Raw genomic sequence first — 18,083 nt, forward strand, 5'->3', positions numbered from 1 at the left:
TCTCTCCAGAATCGAGACGCAAACTGGGGACCCCGGTCACTAACAATTTTGTCTGGCATACCGTGTAGGCGAAAGATATGCTTGACGAACAAGACAGCCAACGCCCGTGCAGAAGGTAGCCGTGGAAGAGGCACCAAGTGCACCATTTTGGAAAAATGGTCGGTGATCACCCAGATAATGGTGCAGTTACGAGACTTGGGTAAGCCCACCACAAAGTCCATCCCGACCATCTCCCAGGGCCTGTCTGCCACCGGCAGAGGATAAAGCAAACCAGCTGGCCGTTGCCGAGGAGTCTTGTTCTTGGCTCAAGAGACACACGCCCGAACATACTCTGCGACATCACGAGCCATATGCGGCCACCAGTATGTCGTCGCTAGTAACTCAGATGTCCTTTTGGTACCAAAATGTCCACCCACCCTGGACGAGTGTCCCCAAGAGAGAACCTCCGGTCGCAAACTGGATGGTACAAAAGTCTTGCCCGGAGGCACAGACTCTAGCGAAACCGGGGCCACAGTTCTCAAGCTCTCGGTGGGGACAATAAGCCGAGGCTCCTCCTCCTCCTCCGCAGATGGCACAACAGAGCGAGAGAGAGCGTCGGCCCGAATGTTCTTCTCCCCAGAAAGAAAATGGAGGGTGAAATGAAACCGGGAGAAGAATAAGGACCATCTGGCCTGGCGAGAATTCAACCGCTGGGCTGTCTGCAGGTACACCAAATTTTTATGGTCTGTGAAGACTTGGAAGGGAAAACGTGCTCCCTCCAAGAGATGTCTCCACTCCGAGAAAGCCAACTTCATGGCTAGCAACTCCCTGTCCCCGATGGAATAATTCCTCTCTGCTGGTGAGAAGGTCTTGGAGAAAAAGAAGCAAGGATGCTTCCGACCTTGAGCATCCTTTTGGAAGAGGACTGCTCCAGCACCAACAGAAGAGGCATCCACCTCCATGATAAATGGCTTATCAACATCGGGGCGATGTAGGATGGGAGCGCTAGCGAAGTGTGACTTTATAGAGTTAAAGGCCTTGGAGACATCCTCAGACCACAATTTGGGATTCGCCCCCTTCTTGGTGAGGGCAACCAAGGGAGCTACCAAAGTTGAGAAGTGCGGAATGAACTGGCGATAATAATTAATGAACCCCATAAAGCGCTGCACCGCTTTAAGAGAATGGGGTTCCTGCCAGTCCATCACAGCCTGTAGTTTGGCAGGATCCATAGCCAATCCCTGGGCAGAGATGATGTAGCCTAGGAAAGGTAAGGACTCCTGCTCAAACATTCACTTCTCCAACTTGGCATAGAGGGAGTTTGCCCGTAGGAGGTCGAAGACTTTGCAAACATCTCTCCGGTGGGAGTCAATATCTGGAGAGTAGATGAGAATATCATCCAGATAGACTACGACCGAGGTGGAAAGCATATCCCGGAAGATATCGGTTCACAAAGTCTTGGAAAACGGCTGGGGCATTACAGAGCCCGAAGGGCATCACCAGATATTCATAGTGCCCATCCCTGGTGTTAAAAGCCGTCTTCCATTCGTCCCCCTCACGGATGCGAATCAGGTTGTAAGCACCCCGCAGATCTAGTTTAGTAAATACCCTTGCTCCCCGAAGCCTATCGAAGAGCTCAGATATCAAGGGCAAAGGATACTTATTTTTAACGGTGATGGCGTTAAGACCCCTGTAGTCTATGCATGGACGTAGTTCCCCATTCTTCTTCTGCACGAAGAAGAACCCTGCCCCAGCAGGTGACACTGACTTCCTAATGAATCCTCTTGCCAGATTTTCCTGGATGTACTGTGACATGGCCTCCGTCTCCGGGAGAGATAGCGGATAGACTCGACCCCGGGGAGGCTCAGCACCAGGCAAGAGATCAATAGGACAGTCATAGGGGCGATGGGGCGGAAGGATCTCCGCCGCCTCTTTGGAGAACACGTCTGCATAAGACCAATACTGCTTGGGGAGAGAGGAAAGATCTGCGGGTACCTCTGTAGTAGCAACCTGAACGCACTCCCTCTGACACCTACCCCCACAAGATTCGCCCCATCCCAGGATTCTGCCAGAGGACCACTCGATATGAGGAGAGTGGTACCGTAGCCAAGGTATTCCCAACAGGACCTCATCAATTCCCTCAGGAATGACGAGCAGAGATATAATCTCCTGATGAGATGGCGACATGGACAGAGTAAAAGGGATGGTCTGGTGTGTTATCTGTGAGGGCAGTGTCGACCCATTCACCACTCGTACCGTTACTGGTTGAGCTAGCATAACCAGGGGTATTGCGTGACGTTGGGCGAAGACAGAAGACATAAAATTGCCCTCCGCCCCAGAATCCACGCAGAGCTCTACCGAGTGGGAGAATGACCCTATAGTAATTGTCCCCTTAAAGGACAATTTAGAGGCAAACATCGCCGTGTCTAGTGTACCTCCACCTACTACCACTAGACGCTGACGTTTCTTCGACCGCTGAGAACATCTGGTGGCTAGATGTCCTGACTGCTGGCAAACATGACAGACCTTGAGTGCACAAGCGGTCCAGGACTTAGATCCCGCTTGTGACACTTCCCTGGCCTCATGTGACTCAGGAACCAGGACCGGAGATTCCAGAGGTTTGGCGAAGGTAGGAGCCAGCCGAAACCTCTGCCTACACTGGGCTCGCTCTAACCTCCGCTCGTTAAAACGGAGGTCAATTCGAGTGGAGACAGTTATTAACTCCTCCAGTGTGGCAGGAATCTCCCTAGTGGCCAGAGCGTCCTTAACGTGGTCAGCCAGGACCCTCCAAAATATGGGGATAAGAGCTTTATCCGACCAATCCAGCTCAGAAGCTAAAGTGCGGAATTGGACGGCAAAATGACTGACCAAGGACTCACCCTGAGTTAATGCCAGCAGTTGGAGCGCAGTATCATGGGTGACTTGAGGTCCTAAAAAGACCTGTTTCAGAGTGCTCAGAAACAGCGGAGCACTCTGCACCACATGATCGCCACGCTCCCACAGCGGCGTAGCCCATTCCAACGCCCTGTCCGACAAGAGAGACACTATAAATCCCACCTTAGCCCGCTCTGTGGGAAAACGTGCAGCCAGGAGCTCGAGGTGAATAGAGCACTGACTCACAAATCCCCTACAAAATTTGCTATCACCAGAAAATTTTTCTGGCAGCGGGAGGCGAGAAAATGTCGGAGCAGGGGTTGCAATGGACAGGGTTGCTGCAGCCACGCTAGCAGCCTGTACAGCAACTGCGGTAACATCCACAGCTGAGGTTGCGCTCTCAAGAGCCGCCAACCTACCCTCCAGCTGCTGGATATACCGCAAGGATTGCTGTTTGTCCGTCATTACTAGCCAGACCCTGGCGCTAGTGTAATGTTAGGGCTAGCGGAACGCACCAAATAATAAGACAGATAGAGTATGGTGCGTTCGCAGCCCGGGGTCCACCGTGCAGAGATGGAACCTGCTGCCAAGTAATGACGGACTATATGGCGGTACTCATAAGTATACACACGTGGGTTAAACTTCACCCAGCGTGAAGGAAGCGATCCTGTTGCGTCACAGGATCGCGGTACCGCACATAGAGCGCGAGCAAGTAGTCAGCGAACTCAACCCCAACTAGGATTGAAGTCCGATTAGACCCTTGCTGGCACAACACCGCAACTGGGTGTGTAAGGAAGCTAAGTAACAATATTAGGGCACAAGAGTGCATGCGGTGCCGCACTGACGAACGCCACTAACCACCCAGGCTTGGGTAAGGAAAGCACAGAGGAAGTGCACGGCGCCGTACTGGCGGTCACAGCAACTGGACGCTGTAATGTGTGATTCGTGCTGTAGGATAAGTCGGGCGCTAGATAGCAACCATACACCTTCCGCGAACAGACATTCAATAGGGAAGGGGTATCCAAGGACGACTTGCACTCACAACAAACACACGTAAGCAAATGTACACTAGCGCATGGCCGTGCGGTAATGCGCAGTTTATATAGTTGCAGCACAGGAAGTGGCCACAGAAACTTTGCCCTTCCAAGACCTGCCAAGAGGACCAATGGAATGTGCTGCAGAGCCTGAGCACATGACCCTCGATCTCCAACGGGAGATCTTGCCCTGGGCATGCTCAGTGTGTGCAGACAAGGACTTAGTCCCAGAGAAGTCCGCTCGCTGCTGACCAGCACTGGCTTTAATGGCAGAAGCTGAAGAAGCAGCAGTAACTCTCTGTACAGAGTGAGACTGAGCAAGACGCTGGGACCGACGTCCCCGCTGAGCAGACTCCACTGCGGCTGGACAAAAATGGGAGACCGCAGCGGAGATGGCCCGAGATTCCCCCTGTGCAGAAGTGGGAACTTGAGACTTAACAGGGTTAGGGTTAGAGTTTGTGTTAGGGTTAGGGTTAGAGTTTGGGTTAGAGTTTGTGTTAGAGTTTGTGTTAGGGTTAGAGTTTGGGTTAGAGTTTGTGTTTTAGGGTTAGGGTTATGGTTAGGGTTAGGATCCCTAGGGTTACTAGGGATCCTAACCCTAACCCTAACCCTAGGTATTTCTGTTTATAGTGGGTTTTCTAGTTGATTTTGATGATTGGCAGCTGTCACACACTTCTCATCATGCATTTCAAAAACGCAAACGCAGGAAAAAACGCTTGTAAATGCGTCAAAACGCCGCGTTTGTGTTAAAACATGCAAAAACGCATGCGCCTAAAAAACGCAGCATTTAAACGTGTTTAAACGCGTTTTTGCACCAAATGCGTTTGCGCTTAAAATGCTGCAGATCAAAACGCCAGTGTGAAACCAGCCAGAGATAAAGACCATATACTCAGAAGTGGATATGATAAAGTAAACACACAAAATGAAATTAAGCCTTTGTGACTCAAGGCTTACATAACTGTAGAGAAAGATGAGTTAATAGGCTATGGACCCCATGACTCCATGCCAAGTGAGGGAATGCCAGGGCCTGAAAGGAATTACCACAGTCAGACATGGGCACACAGGCAGTCCAATTCAAGTCATTAGAAAACCTGTAATTCTTCATTAATCCCTAGAGGTGCTACAGAATTTAGTTTGTATATCCATCAGTACCCTCAACCTACTGTCTTCATCCCCACCATCCTGTAGAATGTAAGCCCGCAAGGGCAGGGTCCTCGCCCCTCTGTTTCAGTCCGTCATTGTTAGTTTGTTTACTGTATGTGATATCTGTAACTTGTATGTAACCCCTTCTCATGTACAGCACCATGGAATCAATGGTGCTATATAAATAAATAATAATAATAATAATAATAATAATAATAATAATCTGGATTCTAGCCTAAGTAATTCACCCTGATGATCACATCTGCGGATATTACATGGAATCTTTTGTAGACCAAAAATGCGTAGATCTCTGGTTTTTCCCGAATTGACCTGTAAAAAATGTGTGGCCATTGAGGATAAGGATTTTCCTTTGAACAAATCCTGTTTGGCCACATTAATGTTAGAGAGAAGCTGCTGCTCCCATCTATGTAATTCCTGGGACATTTATCCCACATAAACGTTGGGACATGGACACGCAAGGGCATAAATAACATTATGAGTTTAAAAGTTGATAAAGTCCATCAATTTGAATTCCCCTTGATCAACAGGATTTAAAAACACAGTACTTTAGTCCATGAAGTCACAAATTACAGTCACCAAATGGGTATAAGCCTCTACGCTGATGTTTAGACTCGGTTCTAATGGTTGGTCTCACAAAATGACTGTTCACTAGACGTCACGGAGAGTGGGTGCCCGTCTAGCAGTTAGTGTATGGTGCTCCGGTTAAAAATTAGAAATCTTAACGTCTCTTTTAAGTATTTTCCAATGTGTATTAAAATGGTTTTTAATCTGATCCCACTAGTTATTCTATGTAGCTATGAATCTTACGTAGTTATAATTACGTATGCAGCTATGAAGCATTACATCTTGCTGACTGGGCACTGGGTAACTCTGGTGTGAGGGCAGGCAGGCAAGGGGCTACTCCACATGTCTTGGAATCCCCAAGGCTTGTGGCACAATCCTCTGTATCTAACTTCCCCCACTGCTGCCTACTCCACCTCCTCTAGGGCCTCCACCTGCGCCTTCAACTACTCCCTTAATGAGACACGCGTTTCAACAGTGCACAAAGAATCCCCCCACCTCCGTACTGCGCAGCCATGGCTCACCACAATCAGGCAGTGTTTAAATTAATATGCTTTGAAGATCACTATCACACAGCTCAAGAGTTGTGGACAACCATCAAGGCTGAGTTTGAGCACTGGCTGTCTCCACTGAACCTGGAGCCTTTAAACCTGAACATAATGTTTCCTCTGGCAGTCTGATGTAGACATCTGTGTTTCGTGGATGCTGTCTACCAGAATACATACTGCCCACTGCAAAATTTGGTGGAAGATGGACATTGGTTATCTAATATTGCCATAGGTGTTGATATTGAACACACCCCTGTTAACTTGCACCTCCAGTTGTAACATGTCCAGTGTTGGCACTGTCGTACATCTGCTCACTCGGCAGCATATGGCTGTAGACACAGGTACACTGTCTCTAAATCTTCCGCTGGTTTATTATACATGTAGCATAAACCAATGTGTGTAAAAATAAACACGGCCCTTTCGGGGAAAACAAGAAAGCAAAACAAAATGGTATACAATCTTTGCAGCTGCGGGGATCCGCCCATTCAGGATAAAACAGCCAGGTTCAGTACAGTTTAACACAAAACCACTTCTATGGAGCTGCCGTCTCCAGACCCACTGAACACTGAATATCTCAGAAGGCCGACTATTTAACCCCCCAGACCAAACCCTGGAGATAATGTGGAGTACTGTGCAGTTTATGGAGTACTGTGTCCAGTTTTGGGCACCGGTGCTCAGGAAGGATATAATGGAACTAGAGAGAGTACAAAGGAGGGCAACAAAATTAATAAAGGGGATGGGAGAACTACAATACCTAGATAGATTAGCTAAATTAGGATTATTTAGTCTAGAAAAAAGACGACTGAGGGGCGATCTAATAACCATGTATAAGTATATAAGGGGACAATACAAATATCTCGCTCAGGATCTGTTTATACCAAGGAAGGTGACGGGCACAAGGGGGCATTTTTTGCGTTTGGAGGAGAGAAGGTTTTTCCACCAACATAGAAGAGGATTCTTTACTGTTAGGGCAGTGAGAATCTGGAATTGCTTGCCTGAGGAGGTGGTGATGGCGAACTCAGTCGATGGGTTCAAGAGAGGCCTGGATGTCTTCCTGGGGCAGAACAATATTGTATCATACAATTATTAGGTTCTGTAGAAGGACGTAGATTTGGGGATTTATTATGATGGAATACAGGCTGAACTGGATGGACAAATGTCTTTTTTCGGCCTTACTAACTATGTTACTATGTTACCAGCTTTATGCTTGTACACAAAAAACCCAGCCCTTAAAATGGCTGATCAACCCATCTTAACACGTAGTGTGCTGGAGGAAACTTCTGGGTTTCAAATCACTGAAGATAATAGCCTCAGTGACACATCTCCTCTCCAGCACTTTTTTCGTGACTGTCACAACACCTAAAGTTTATACGTGCCTCTGAAAATACCCAGTGTGGGCAGTAGGCAGTTCTAAATTATAGCCAACCATGCAACACCAAAAAATCTCCTTAAAAGTTCCTTACAACCCTGGGTGGAAGAACACTTTATACCTGAAGGTACATAATTAGTTAATGTGTTCAATATTAAATGTAAATAATAATGCAAATCAAGACTTGCTTAGTACGGTAATAGAATGCATGCTTGCACCACTCAATAAATACCTATCTGGCAACATACTTGTCCAAATGAATCCAAAACCCAAAACGTATTCGACGACAGACTAACTCGGAAATTGAATTCAAAGCCCATACCACACCCTAAATTGATTCTGATCGCTGACAGAACCTAAGATTAATTCAAATCTCAAACTATATAATTAATTCAGATTACGCTTAAACATTCATTCATACCTCAGAGAAGGTACAAAAATTCTAGAGATCTAAGACACTACCTTAACCTGACCCTTACACTATTTTAAACTCTAGGCCAGACACTAGACAGACCCTAAAATTAAAATGGATCCCAGACATCAAAATTAGTTCAGGCTACGGACCAGACCTTAAATCAATTCAGATACCGGATACTTAAACCAACTCAGATACTCCTTGCCCTGGCAATAAACATGGTGGAGTAGTGGGCCTTCTCCTTTCTTCCAACTCTACCTTTAACCCAATCGCACCTCTACCCTCCCTTATCCTCCCCTCTTTTGAAGTCCACTCTGTCCGCATCTACTCCCCCTACAACCTCCAAATGGCCATCATATACCGACCTCCGGGCCCAACCACTGCCTTTATTGACCAATTCTGCACCTGGCTCCTTCACTTTCTGTCTGCTGACATTCCCACCATCATCAGGGGTGACTTCAACATCCCCATTGACACTAACCAGTCAGCAGCCTCCAAACTCCTGTGCCTTACTTCATCCTTTGGACTTACTCAGTGGTCTTCCTCAGCCACCCACACAGATGGACACACATTAGACCTGGTCTTCACCTGTTTATGCTCCCTATCTAACTTCACAACCTCCCCTCTCCCTCTATCTGACCACCATCTACTCACTTTCTCATCTCTCTCCTCCTCACCTGTCACCCATGTCCAGCACCATGCACACCCATGCCTCGCACACCTAGACACTCACACCCTTTCTGACTCTATCCTACCACTGTCCTCTATATTCTCACTCTACGACACAGACACTGCCACTGCTTTCTACAATGCCACTCTTGCATCAGCTATTGACACGGTGGCCCCTGTCATGCATAGCAGAGTGCGATGAACCAATAGACTACCCTGGCACAATAACATCACTAAAAAGCTTCGGCAAGTATCCAGAATTGCAGAACCGCGTTGGAAGAAAACGCATTCACAAGATGATTTCACTGCACTCAAACAAGCAACACTGGCATTCAAATCAGATCTCACCTCTGCTAAACAGGCCTACTTTACAACCCTCGTATCTTCCTTATCCCACAACCCCAAACAGTTGTTCAACACTTTTAACTCCCTCCTCTGCCCACCACTGCCCCCTCCAAGTTCCCTAATCGTTGTTGAGGACTTTGCCACGCACTTCAAAAACAAGATAGACCAAACAAGGCAAGTCTTTGTTGGCCAACCACCACAACCCCTTTGTATGAGAGATCAATGCCCAAACCCCATAACTTCACTCTCCAAACTCTCTGAAGGGGAGCTTGCTCATCTTCTCTCCAAATCACACCTCACTACTTGTGCACTTGACCCCATCCCATCCCACCTCCTCCCCAACCTCACCACCACACTAATCCCATGCCTAACCCATCTCTTCAACTTTCACTAACTTCTGGTACCTTCCCCTCTGCCTTCAAACATGCCACAATCACACCTATCCTCAAAAAGCCATCCCTTGACCCAAGCAGTATGTTCAGCTATCGCCCCATATATTTGCTCCCATTTGCTTCCAAACTCCTTGAGCAGCACGTCCATGCTGAACTTTCCTCTCACTTTGCATCTAACTCTCTCTTCGACAACCTACAATCTGGCTTCTGTCCCCACCATTCCACTGAGACTGCCCTGACCAAAATTACTAATGACTTACTTACAGCCAAAGCTAACAGACAATTCTCTATACTCCTCCTCCTAGACCTGTCCTCTGCCTTCGACACAGTTGACCACTGCCTCCTACTACAGATCCTCTCTTCCTTTGAGGTTAAAGACCTTGCCCTATCTTGGATCTCCTCATACCCTTCAAACCGCACATTTCACGTTTCCTACTCACATACTGCATGTTCATCTCACCCCCTCTCTGTTGGAGTCCTCCAAGGCTCTGTCCTAGGACCCTTACTCTTCTAAATCTATAAACTCGGCCTGGGACAACTCATAAGGTCCTATGGCTTCCAGTACCATCTATATGCCGATGACACTCAGATCTACCTCTCTGGCCCAGATGTCACCTCTCTGCTCTCCAGAATCCCAGAGTGTCTATCGGCCATATCCTCCTTCTTCTCCTCTCGCTTCCTCAAGCTCAATGTGGACAAATCTGAACTCATTATCTTTCCTCCATCTCGCATATCTTCCCTACCTGATCTATCTATCAAAATAAATGAAATCACACTTTCCCCTGTCCCCAAAATCCGCTGCCTCGGAGTATCCCCGGACTCTGCTCTGTCCTTCAAACCATCCAAGCTGTCGCCACCTCCTGTCGCCTCCAGCTCAAAAATATTTCCAGAATCCGTCCTTTCCTCAACCCACATTCTACCAAAATGCTCATGCATGCCTTAATCATCTCCCACCTGGACTACTGCAACATCCTCCTCTGTGGCCTACCTTCTAACACTCTCGCACCCCTCCAGTCCATCCTTAACTCTGCTGCCCGACTAATTAATCTCTCTCCTCACTGTACTCCTGCTTCCCCTCTTTGCAAATCCCTTCACTGGCTCCCAATTTCCCAGCGTATCCAGTTTAAATTACTAACACTGACCTACAAAGCCATCCATAATCTTTCTCCTCCATATATTTCCACACTAATCTCTCAATATCTTCCCTCACGTAATCTGTGGTCCTCCCAAGACCTCCTCCTCTCCTCTACGCTTATTCGCTCCTCACCCAATCGCCTCTAAGACTTCTCTCGAATATCACCCATCCTCTGGAATTCAGTGCCCCAACACATCCGGTTATCCACTACTTTTGGATCCTTCAAAAGAAACCTGAAAACCCACCTCTTCAAGGAAGCTTACAGCCTGTAAAGACCACACGGCCACCTCAACACCATTGGAGCTACTGCAACCCTCGACCTACTGTCTCCTTCCCCATAATCCTGCAGAATGTAAGCCCGCAAGGGCAGGGTTCTCGCCCCTCTGTATCAGTCTGTCATTGTTAGTTTTGTTTACTGTAAGTGATATTTGTATTTTGATGTAACCCCTTCTCATGTACAGCACCATGGAATTAATGGTGCTATATAAATAAATAATAATAATAAAAATAATAATACCGGACTTAAAAACCAATTCGGACCTAAGACCTGACTTCCAAATTAATTCAGACCTAAGAAGACAAGACCCTCAAAATCATCAAAAAGTGAGGAAGGAAGGAATGGACAATGGTGGCAGGGTTTGCAGCATCAGGGGAAAGTTTGACTTCGGATGTATGATGTACTGTATGTGCCCGGCTATCCCACTCTGCATTTGGTTAATCTGAACTACTTATTTCCCAACTGGGGAGAAAACAGGGCCCTATCACTTCACTAATAGCCACATGAACAGGTTATTTGACCAAATATAGTGACTGCTGGGCAACTACATCATGTGTGAGCAGTGAGACCTGTATAAATGTAGACTTATAATTTAGATGCCTAGAGTGCAAGCTTTGTGCTGAGGATGAAATCCTCCCTCCGACCATAAAATGGGCAGCACTTGCCAATGGATATCTTGATATCAATAATAAAAATAATCCTGATTTTTTTATTGTCAATGACTGGCCCTTAGGTCCCCTTCACACGTTCGTTTTTTATATCTGTATGCGGTCCATTTTTAAGGACCACAAATACAGCATTGTATTCAATGGTGATGCGCATATGTCAGACATGTGATATTTTTTTCCCGGCACTACGGATATAAAGCGTGTCACATATGTGCACACTGATGACACATGGATGACATCCTCGTTACTCGAGATTTCTCGAGCATGCTTGGGGGTCCTCCGAGTATTTTGTAGTGCTCGGAGGACCCCCGAGTGTGCTCAAGAAATCTCGAGTAACGAGTATATTCACTCATCACTAGTCCCGAAAGTAAATACTCTGGCGGCATGCTCTGCCAACTGGGGAAAGCAGTATAGTTAGTGCTTTTCCCAGTCGCTGGTTGCTGACTTCAACTATCATAATACCGACACACGGTATGACCCAATGACAGCACACGGACACACATGTACAGACAGCATGGATGTCACACAGTTGTCACAAATGTACACACAGATGGCACATGGACATGGACCATGGATCTCACCAGTACTTGTTTTTCCAGTACCAGTTTCAGGACCACTCAGTAAAAAGTTAAGTTAATGCTACAGCATACAAAATTATTTTGGACAATATAGTAGTATAATTCCAAATTTGTTCAACAGTTTGAGTACAATTGTTTATTCCAGCATCACTATGCTCTTTGTGCACAAAGCAATATCCATAAAGTCATGAGGAGTCTAATGCAGAGGAACCTGAGTGTCCTGTATAGAGCCGTGACCGAAGTCCCATCAAACACCTTTGGGATGATTTGGAACACAGAATGCGAGCCAGACATTCTCATCCAACTTTAGTGTTTGACTTCATAATTGTTCTTTTGACTTAATGAACTCACATTGTCAAAGACACACACCAAAATATTGACAAGTGACCTTTGCTAAGGAGTGTAGATTGTTATAGCCATAAAAGAGGGCCCAATTCCATGTTAACGACAATGAATTTGTATTTGACATTTTTCATAAAGATTATTTAGGTATGATGGCTTTTGCCCTTATAGCATATATTTTTATGTACTAATATTTGTATAGTTTAAATTATTTATTTCTCCTTTTTAGTGTGACAGTATTCGAACATATTTTTAGATAGCATTATGGAGTATTATGGGATACAGTATTTATATTACTACTCTTATATATTTTTTTAAGTTTATAATAATAATAATAATATAATACAAGTGTTGTATCTTAATTTCGCTGGCTAGTAAATTTCCTTATCGTTTATATATAGTTTAACCCCTTAATGACCGCCAATACGTCTTTTAACTGACCTGAGATATAAGAGAATAGCCTCCCCATGCAGATGACAATCCAGCATCTGTTGGTTGTACACTATAGCTGACAACTTGCTGTATCAGCCACGATCAGTATTTGCACCATCTAAATCTGTTTAACCCCTTAGATGCTGCTGTCAATAGTGACTACATCATTATAAATGGTTAACAGATTGTGGGGGCTTCTTCTTTGTCACAATTGGTGCCCTCAGATCATGATTTTGTTGTCCTGATGTTTGCCATGGCAATTCATGACCAAATAGCGGCCTTAGAGTCTGACGGCTGTAGTAATCTGTTTAGAAGTTAGCAACACTTAGGTGGTAAAAATACACATTTTCGTTTTTGTCATACCACTTTGCATTAATTCCTGTAAAGCACCTGAAGGGTTAATAAACTACCTGACAGCAGTTTTCAATATGTTTAGGGGTGCTGTTTTTAAAATGGTATCACGTTTGTGGGTTTCCCAATATATGGGACCCCTAAAGTCACTTCAAACATGGATAAGTCCCTAAAAAAATTAATTTTGTAAATTTCTTTGAAAAAATGAAAAATTGTTGCTACATTTTTAAACCTCCTAAAATGCTAACAAAATAAAATAACATTTTACAAATGGTGCTGATGTAAAGCAGACATGTGGGAAATGTTATTTATTAATGGTTTGCTGTTGTATGACTATCTGGATTAAAGGGATAATCATTCAAATTTAGAAAATTGCTAATTTTTTAACATTTTTCTCAAATTTTTGATATTTTTTATAAATAAACACAAAAAATGTTGAACAAAATTTACCATTATCATAAAGTATAATGTGTCACGAAAAAACAATCTCAAAATCACTGGGATTTGTTGAAGCGTTGCAGAGTTATTACCACATAAAGTGACACTGGTCAGATTTCAAAAATTTGGCTCGGTCACTAAGGGGTTAAATATACAAATATAGAAACTAAATGCGCATATACCCTTGCTTTTTACTTACAGCAGGGTATATGTTCATTATCTTGCGTTTTGTCTGTTAAATGGCCAGTGTGAACATGCTCTTATACTTTGCATGTATACCAACTTATATTTCGGCTCATTTCTTTGGATATGTTTTAAATTTATAAAAAAAAAACCTATAGACACAAGTATGGTATAAATAAACCTATATCTTCATTGTAAAAAAACAAGCATTAGCTTGCTTCTCCGAGTAATCATGAAGTCTTCCTACCTTCCCGCTGCTTCTCTCTGGGGACAATCGCTATCCCAGCGAAGAGATGTCTAATACACTGTACATAAGATTTGGCAGAGAAACCTGATGGTGAGGTTTATGTTTCACAAAGATACCGCACACATTTATCACAGACTTTCCAAATAAATATTTTATCATCCATTCATTTGTGACACATGGTGTATGCTTGGTCTATTTATCATTATCTTCCATGGAGATGCTTCCTGCAGATTTCAACTCCAATTGCCACATTCTATTTTGGAAGATAACATTGTGGTTAAAATGCTAAATAATTGCTGTAAAGGGAAAAGTAATTATCCCCATAACATTTGTTAGTACCTGACAATTGTTTCTGTTCAGTCTTTACATAAATCACATACTCTTACTTCGATTTATAAGCACTTTTAATATAAGGTGTTTTTGAAAGTGTATAGTAGACAGCTATTAATGCTGCCACGGAAACAAAGGATTAGGCATGTTAATATGAAACATGCGCCATTATTCTTTCTCTAGAGATCTGTCATAAGGAGATAGTTGGGGGTTCACATCATCTGCACAATAGAAATAATGTTAGAATGTGATGTGGAATTGTACAGATGCATAACATAGAAGGTCCATTTATACTCTTAAAATTGGGCTTACCAAAGGAAATGATTATTTTTTTTATATAAGGGAAACCTTATGGACCATTCACATGGCAGACAAGTGTCATGTGATGAACCTTATTAATTTTATAATGGGGCACATTGAGGCAATCATTTTTATCAATGAAAGCTAATCGTGCAGATGTGTGCCTAAGGCTAGGGTCACTAAAGCGTATATTTTCTCATCTGTGAAAACTGGTTCAATTGTGCTAATCACCCTCTGATCAGTGTTTGATCAGAGTGTGATCATAGGGTGATATGATTCTCTTGGATGAGGAGTATATGGAGAAAAGATGGGCATGATAGAGGCCCTATAAAAAGCCTCAAGCCACCGGTCATGCGGGTTTGTCCTATCCATCTGGGGGACAGAGAGAGACATAACATCTACAACAGTTGTGAGGACCTTATGAGAGGCACAGCAATAAGGTACTACAACACCCAGGTGCTAGAGGAAGGCTACTGATTTCCACCTGGATAAGGGGACTCTGGATTTACCTCCAAACCGGCCGGACTCTGCCTGCCCTGTGATATGGTGCTCTGGACTGTGGATGCTGAAGCCTTCAGTAAAGGTAAAGAGACTGCAACCTTGTGTCCTCGTTATTCACTGTGCCTAATGCCATTCACCATCCACCATTTACACACTAGGAAGGCCTGGGGACATACTTCACCTCTGGGAAGGTATACCATCTAGCTCCCATAACATCACCCCATCAGACACCTTAAAGCAGCGTCGGTCATCCTGGCTGAATACCACAGATGACGTCACGAACATTATCCCTTTAAAGACCTTTCCCCCCTTTTACCAACGGACGTCCCGAGGGCCACGGACCGGGTCAGCCACCGTGACATCCCCCTGAGAACCGAAGGACCTGGTACGAGTACCCCTTGCCCACGGGGGCACTCCAATGTCTCCATTTTCTCCATTCTGTCAGTCCATGAAAATCATATATAGTTAAGTAAATAAGGCAGCACACTGCCTTATTTAGGTCAGGTTTTTGAAATGTAGTCCATGAAAATCAGACTGAACTCAGATGTCATCCGAGTGCAGAGAGTGTCTGATATTTTCCATGGACTCAATGCCTTGTATGGCTGACTGTGATAACAGTATTGGATTGGACATACTGCAAATTGTTTTCTTGGGCAAAGGATAAAATCGGACTTCTGCACGGCCCCATAGAATAACAATAGGCCAAGTGCGATCCTATGTTTTGTCAGATTGCACTCGAATCGCAAATACGGCACTTAGTCTACTAGCGGTTCCATCATGGGTATAACATTATGTCTATATGTGCAAAGGGGCTGCAAAGGAGAACTTTCCTTACAAGCTATAGAAAAATCAAGTGGTTTTGTCATAACAATTGCCTATCTTACGCCACTAGGGTGCGCTAGCCTCCTGCCTCAGTCATTGGATTAGTGGCTCTACTCCATGGTGGACATCTGAACAAATAATGCTGGTGGTTGGCGACTTGGCCATTCGCACCACAGTCCTTCCATATTGATATAATATATCCAAAGATTATTTCTGGCATGTATAAATATTCATAACAAAATACCAAATAGTACTTGTTAGGGCAATGAAACAATATAGGCCTGAGCGGGTGCATCAGGTTCCCACTGGCTTCCTTGCATTACTCATACACGGAATAGCTGCTTTCTGCACAACTAGACAAACTGATGCGGACTAGATTAGATGGGTGAGATATGTTTTCTCATCTGTTAATGGTTCCACAGCTTGCCAGCTATAGGAAGTATCTTCATGAACTCTCCTCAGGAAGCCGCACATGCTCCTTAGGGAGCTGGAAATCCATTTGTTCAGAATCTGGGGCACAAAATTTGACACTTCACAAGTCACAAATTTGCTTTCATCGTAATTTAAGCTGAATAAATAAAACAAGTTCATGTTCCATGCAAGTGTCTTCTTCTCCAGTTCTAAGGGCTCACATGTAAAACAGCGCTCAATAAAATATACAGGAAAGCAGACCCGCGGTCAACATTAGTCACCTTTCACTGTGATCATTCTTTAGACAACTCAGGAGGATACCAGAAGAGACCTAATTATTTTTTAACATTACGATCCTTTGTAGAGACCACTAGAGACCAGTAAGCAGAAGAGCGATGTCTCCAAAGCACTTATTAGATATAGTACAGAGCTGCCTCCGAGGACAGTACAATATGAAAACACCAAACAGTGCCGGGGTGACAACCTAAGTGCCACACAACGCTGCATACGACTTTCTTATTTTCTTAAAAGAGTATTATTGTTTTACAAAAAGCAAACATTATGCTACATAAAATATTCTCACAATTTTCCACATTTTCATTATTACTTTTGGCTAGGTCCATATCCGGACCACAATTCCCAGGTTGGCTGCAGTTCTGATGACCTAAACTCACATGGATCTATGATGCTACGATCCAGTCGGAGTCAAATAATTAAGACCTGGAAAATTTCTAAAAGAGACGGTCGACCATGCTGAAATTTGGATTGTACATCCGTACTTTGGTTCATGAGAAATAAGAGTGGTATGAATATCAGCGACAGAAACATCCTAGCGCCAAGTGGTTGCACTGCCGCCGATGGTCTCCACTATGAGTTAGACTTGCTGCTTGCCTTTCTGCGCATCAGTAGTTTATGAGTGGTGCTTGCATTTCACTCCTGAATTCCTTCTTCATTTAATTTCCCTGGCCAGCAGGGAGATGCATGGTCACTGCCTCTGATAATGGGTAAGCAGGATTAATCCTTTTGGGGAACTTGATGTGTATGATGCACTGATTTGTTTGAGCACTTATTAGCTGTTATGTATTACGTATACTATGACTAGCTTATCTATTGATCAACATCTTTGATCCTGCTCACCCTTGTGAATATATGACCTAGTCTCTTTTGCTGCACCAGTATGTCTCCTTGATCTCCTCCTTTTCTGTATAATTATATTGACTGTTGTTTTATCTGTATTAATATTGATAATAATATTTTCTATTTTTATTCTTTGGATTTTTTTGTACTCTGCCTTTTCTCGTGTTTACTACAGGAACATTACAGACACTTCGAGAGAACATACAGCGAGAAATTCAGGCTATGACTCCAGACTTCCTTTGGAATACATTGAAAAATATGGAATGGCGCGTGCAGGTGTGCCTGGATGGACATTGTCAACACCTGCTTTAAATAATCAGTTTCTAATGAACCAAGGTATGTACAGTTCAAATTTCAGTACAATAGATCATCTCTTTTAGGAGTTACAGAAATTCTTCTGAATAAGGTTAATTTCACACTAGCGTTTTGAGGAGCTGCGGAGGGCTGTGGACTTCCTTCGTGAAGCCCCGCCCTCGGCCACACCTCCGCCGCTAGCTCCGCCTACATCTGCATGCGGCCTGCATGCGACCTGCGTACCTATCTTTAACATTAGGTATGCAGGTCATGCGGCTGTATGCGGATGC

The sequence above is a fragment of the Ranitomeya imitator genome, chromosome 2 (genome assembly GCF_032444005.1).
Source record: "Ranitomeya imitator isolate aRanImi1 chromosome 2, aRanImi1.pri, whole genome shotgun sequence".
Taxonomy (NCBI): Eukaryota; Metazoa; Chordata; class Amphibia; order Anura; family Dendrobatidae; genus Ranitomeya; species Ranitomeya imitator.